The 5,351-nt window shown below is 53.9% G+C and overlaps 1 pseudogene; it reads right to left on the bottom strand.

Annotated features, from left to right (window-relative positions):
* Window positions 1–422: 422 nt before the first annotated feature.
* Window positions 423–5,101, bottom strand: LOC121156113 (annotated as a pseudogene).
* Between the last annotated feature and the right edge of the window lie 250 nt (window positions 5,102–5,351).

The following is a 5,351-nucleotide window of genomic DNA, read 5'->3' as shown; positions in this document are numbered from 1 at the left end:
TGTCACTGAGTGCATTGCTGCATGTATTCTCTGCATGGTTTCACTCTATCTTGGAGGACCTGTTTGTCCAGGTTGTGCTGGGACTGCCTCAGTTTCCACACTGAAAGTCCTGGGACTGAGAACCCACAAATCCAGGAAACCCAGGAAATCCAAGAGGCTGGTCACCCCATCATGACTCCCTCTGTCTTGGACCCAGAATATTCTGTCCTCACATGAGAGGCTGACTCTGGTCTCATCTCTGCACATCAGCTCTCAGATCTCAGGAACAGGCCAGAGAGGAAGAGGCAATGGAGGAAAGAGAGCCAACATGGGACTTGCTGAGAGATCTTTATTCTTTATAAACATGTGGGATCAGCATGAGCATGGGTTGTTCTCAATTGTCTGGAAATGAGCAGGGAGGGGACAGAACATCCTGGTTAGCGTCATGGATTCTGCAGTCAGGGGATCTAGGGTCAGTCCCGGCCTGACCACTCCTTCCCTGTGTGAGCCGGGAGAGTGACCTGCCTCTCTGAGCTCAGTGTCCTCCTCTAGTGGGAGTGATAATCACAGTACTGACCTAGTGGGATTCCGGATTAAACCACTAACCAAGGCTCCATCACTATCCCTGGAGCACATTTACATGACCTCGAAGTGCTGGTCACTGATACTCTCGTGCACAACAGTAACCCTCTGACCACACGTATCTGGGAGATGCTTGAGCCCTCAGCTTCCCCCACCATAGCCCTCACCATCCCTCACCATAATTACTCATTTCACATCTCCCCCACCAGACAGCCTCATCTCCCTCTGTCCTCTACGAGAAGTAAGGAACCGAGCAGAGGACACACTGAGAAACCCTCTCTGAATATGGAAGTGCAAGCTCCACCCAAAGCCTGTGGCAACACAGAGCAGAACACGTCCACAGGCCGCTCGGGAATGTCCCCCAGGACGCTCCCCCACTGCCCTTCTAGGATGGATCTGTGCCCCAAGTCCCCCAGTCCCTCTCTGGAGAACCCCCAAGCTGGAGCTCTCCCGTCTGCTCAGTTCTCACCTCCTCAATCCAGTCACTGTAGGCTGACACACGGGTGAACACAGTGGGCTTCTGAAGGGTGTTGCAGCCAAGTGAAGAAACAAAACTGGTCACACCATGGACTTCACACTTACATTTCACTCCTGGGCATATGAGAGGTCCTCCAGAGTCACCCTGTGATGGTCAGAGGGGGTGGGGACTGAGCTGCCACGTCTCACCTGGAAGAAATTGTGTCCCTGATCTGGGATTGCAGACACACCCACACTGCTGCACCTCCCCCAGCCTCAGGCCCTCAGCTGGCCAGGACCAGGGCTGTGCTACCACAGCTGCTGAGCAGGAAGGGACCCACACAGGACCTCAGCACAGCCCCTGGCACAGAGGGAGCCCCGAGAGACGCCAGCGCCCCCTGCTGGCAGCACCTTCCCTGCTGCCTAGGAGGACTCAGCTGCCACAGCACAGTGGTTGAGGATCCCTGCAGAGCCCAGAGTGGGTGACTCAAGGTGGTGGTGTGAGTGTCCCTGCTGTGCTGCTGGGGCAGGCTGAGCAGCAGGAGGAGGGACAGTGATGGTCCCAGGTGTGAGGTGGGCCAGGAGTCAGGGTGTGTGGGCTGTGCTGACTTCCTCCAGGTGCTGCTTGGGGCCTGACTGTGGACAGCAGAGAAGATCTCTCTACTCCATCTACATGAGTAGCAGAGGTACAGCAGGACCCTGCTCCCCGTGAAGAATGAGTTGGCTTACATTGCAGCTAGAGACCGTGTCCCCGCCAGCGCACATCATGGTCTCTTTCACGGTGGAGCCCCACCAGTCTCGCTGGGAGCAGTGTTCGTAGTCCACCACGGGCAGCAGCCCTTGCTGCAGTTTGTTTGGCAGTTGTCCACCAGCTGCAGAGACAGAGAGCAATGAGGGCTCAGAGGGCAGGCTGGGCGCCCAGGGAGGGCCATGGTGGCCCATGATCTCCTGACCTGAGGGGTCTCCCAGTTACACCATCCTCATGTTCTGTGTGTGTCTATATCCCTGATATAACACATGGAAGACTCCCCAGGATGCTTGAGGGGCTCAATGTGAGCCTGGAGAAGGGAAAAGTCCCTTACCAGACCTGAAGTAACATTGGTCCCTGCCCCCAGTCCCTGTCTCCTGCCGTGCTCCCTGGTCAACACGTACTGGAGAGTCGGCCCCAGCCAGTGACATAGCATTCCGTCCCATGGGGCAGGATGTAGCCAGCAGGAGGGAGGCAGGCGGGCTGGAACTCATCCGTCTTGTTGGCACATTCAGACAGCTTGAGGAGGGCGATGTCATAGCTGTGGGGACAGAGGGGTCAGTTGGAAACGTGGCACTTTGGATTTCAGGCTAATCCACTGCCTGTGGTGTTGGCATCACATGTGGTAATGGTGCAATTTCTAGCTGCTCCACTTCTGATTAAGCCTCCTGCTTATGACCTGGGAAGCAGTGGAGGATGGCCCAAGACCTTGAGTTCCTGCCTCGCTATTGGAGACACGAAAGTAGCTTCTGGTTTTAGACTGGCACAGCTCTGGCCACTGTGACAATTTGGGAACTGAACCAGTGGATGGAGTCTCTGTCTCCTTACCACCCCATTACTCTGCCTTTTAATAATAAATAAATAAATAAATAAATAAATAAATCTCTTATTTATTTATTTTTTTACAGATATGTATAGCCTGGTGGCCTGGAAACCCCTGCAACTAATTTCTCCTACTGTTATATTTCAGCAGCTTCCAGGAGCCCTCAGGCTTTGGTCTTTAACTGTCCTTGGTACCTCTCATGGTAATGTCCCTGGTGTCTCTAATGTCCCTGTGTCACTCATGATCTCACCCTCTAGGGCTGTGACACACAGTTATTAGGGGACAGGTGGCACAGTTGGAAGTGGCTGCATCCCCCATCACAGTGCCAGGTGCCAGTCTCAGCTGCTCCGTTCCAGCTTCCTCTTCATGTACACCTGCAGAAGCAGCTGGAGGCTCTGTTGCCTGAACTCTGCTTGCACATCCTGGCTGATTTCCAGCCTCCTGGCCTCATCTGGTGTGATTGTAAATCATGCAGGCATTTGGATTGGAGTCAGTAGATGGGACATTTTTTTCTCTCTCCGATTTGCAAATAAATAAAAATTGATGAATAAATTTTTAAGAAGGTAGCCATTTTTCTGGAACACAAACTCAGGCTCTGAGACTGTGTTCACCTGAGGTGTGAGGTCTGACATTATTTCCAGAGTTCCCAGGTTAAGCTGATGCTGATGACCCACAGGCCACACCATGGGGACCACTGCTCTGCCTGCTGTCACTCTGGACATTTCTCTTGCGTTCACTTCCTATGGCCACAGGCTCCCTGTGGGGGTGCACTGCGGTTTCCATGACAATAGTCTCTAAGTCCTGTATTGGGTTTTTAAGGTTTCTGCTCCTGGCTGTGATCTCACCAGAAAATGCTGAGCCACCCAGACACAGGTGAGGGACTAGATGAGCTGTGGTCATGGAGGGAAGAACACAGGAGCCAGGGCCAGCTGGGAGCTCACTCACCCATTGGCCACATTATTTTTTGTTATATTTTGGGTGCACGATGGCCTTTTCCACAATGATGATCTGCTCGGGTCCTTCTGTCACTGAGTTGTCGTACTCTCCCAACACGACGCGGTACGTCCCGCCGCTCCTGCCATGGCAGGGAAGATCAGCCTGGGCTTAACTGCCAAGCCTCTATAACCACCCATGGCTTGAGTTGCCTGGGTCTCACACGTGATAAAGGACAGGGCAGGGGTGGGGCAGAAGGGGAACTCACACGACACAGTGGGCAGCAGTCATAACCCAGGAACGACCGATGAGGGTCCCTCCACAGGTGAAGGACCAGCCTCCACTTGCCTTATATTCCAAGAGAACCTGGAGGCCCAGGAAGGATGATTCTGAGAGGTTTCAGACACAACTGTAGGTCGTGCAGTGTGTTCACAGAGAAGAGCAGCCCTTTCAGAGTCACACCTGCTCATGGAGGTCCTATCCTTTTCTCCTCAGGGATCACTGGGATGCTCAGTCTCTTCCCTGAGGACCTCAACATTCTCTGCACAGAGGGAATCTCCAAACCTTCTGTCCTCTGACAGTCGCTAAGATCCTCTGCTCTCCCAGGTCCCATTCTCCTACACCTCAGCTCTTCCAGACTTCCCGGAGCTTCTGAAGCACAGCTCACCCTGACTCGTTTTCTTCCCTTGTGGTTTCCTACTCACTCAGATTCTCAAATATCCCTGAATATCAATATTTGTAGAACACGGACTACGGCCCCAGGCTGGCTGTGGTCTGTGTACACAGATGCTGGGTGCTCTGGTGCTGCTTACTCAGGCACACATACTCTCTGGCTGCTTTCCTGCTGCAATGGCAGGGCTAAGTCACTGCTGGGGAAGCCATGTGGCTGGCAGGGCCAAAGCACTCACTCTTTGCTCCCTCCCAGAACACACTGGCTGACCCTGGAGAATGTTCTGGGTTATGGACATGTTCTCTGTCTGCTGTCCAAGGTGGGAACCAATGGCCATAACTCTTGGACATGATTGACTTTTTAAACTCACAGTTAAAACCCTATGTGGTTAATGGCAACTGTGCTCACCAGTACAGCAAGCCTTGCCCTCTGTGCTGCCCTCCACTGCCCTGATCCAAACTCTCCACTCTCTGTGCTCCAGAACTCAGAGCCCTGCTGTGGGACTCAAGGAACTGGAACTGAGTCCCCTGCTTTGCCTCTACCCAGTGTCTGGATTCCTATATTACTGGGTCAAGGCTGTAGGCCTTGCAATCAGTGCTTGGAGTCCTGAGCCCACGGTGGGAGTCAGTGCACTGGTGTTGCTCTCACCTGCCAAGGCCAGCTGTAGGGCACTGCATCCTCACCATTGACCATGCGGCTGGAGGGGTTGAAGGAAGGCTGGTCCAAGCCTGAGGCTGGAGAGGACAGGAGAGGTATCAATCAATCAGAGGAGCCCCAACAGGAAAATGGAGCAGTGTGCCAGTCCTAGAGGGCCACAGATGGGCTGTGCCAGGGCAGCACAGGCAGCACAGACTCAGGATGGGGGCTTACCCAGGGCCACAAGGAGGAGGGAGCTCAGCAGCCGGATCATTGTGGATCTGGAGAAGAAGGGAAGGAGAAACGGAACCTGGCCTCTAATATAGGGCACAGAGAGGGATGGAGGGGGCTGGACTGGGCCCCACTCCAGAACAGGTGGTGGAGCACCAGATCTCCCATTGTCCAAGGCCACAGTCCCCACCCACTGCACATGGAGGACTGACAGCCAAAGGAAGTACTCAGAGATAACTCACTGTGTGGCTGCATAGGTGGCACCAGATGGCCAATTGATAACAGAGGAGCAG

The sequence above is a fragment of the Ochotona curzoniae genome, unplaced genomic scaffold (genome assembly GCF_017591425.1).
Source record: "Ochotona curzoniae isolate NIBS_2020 unplaced genomic scaffold, NIBS_Ocur_1.0 contig_3255, whole genome shotgun sequence".
NCBI classification, from domain to species: Eukaryota; Metazoa; Chordata; class Mammalia; order Lagomorpha; family Ochotonidae; genus Ochotona; species Ochotona curzoniae.
This window is presented reverse-complemented; position numbering and strand designations above follow the sequence as displayed.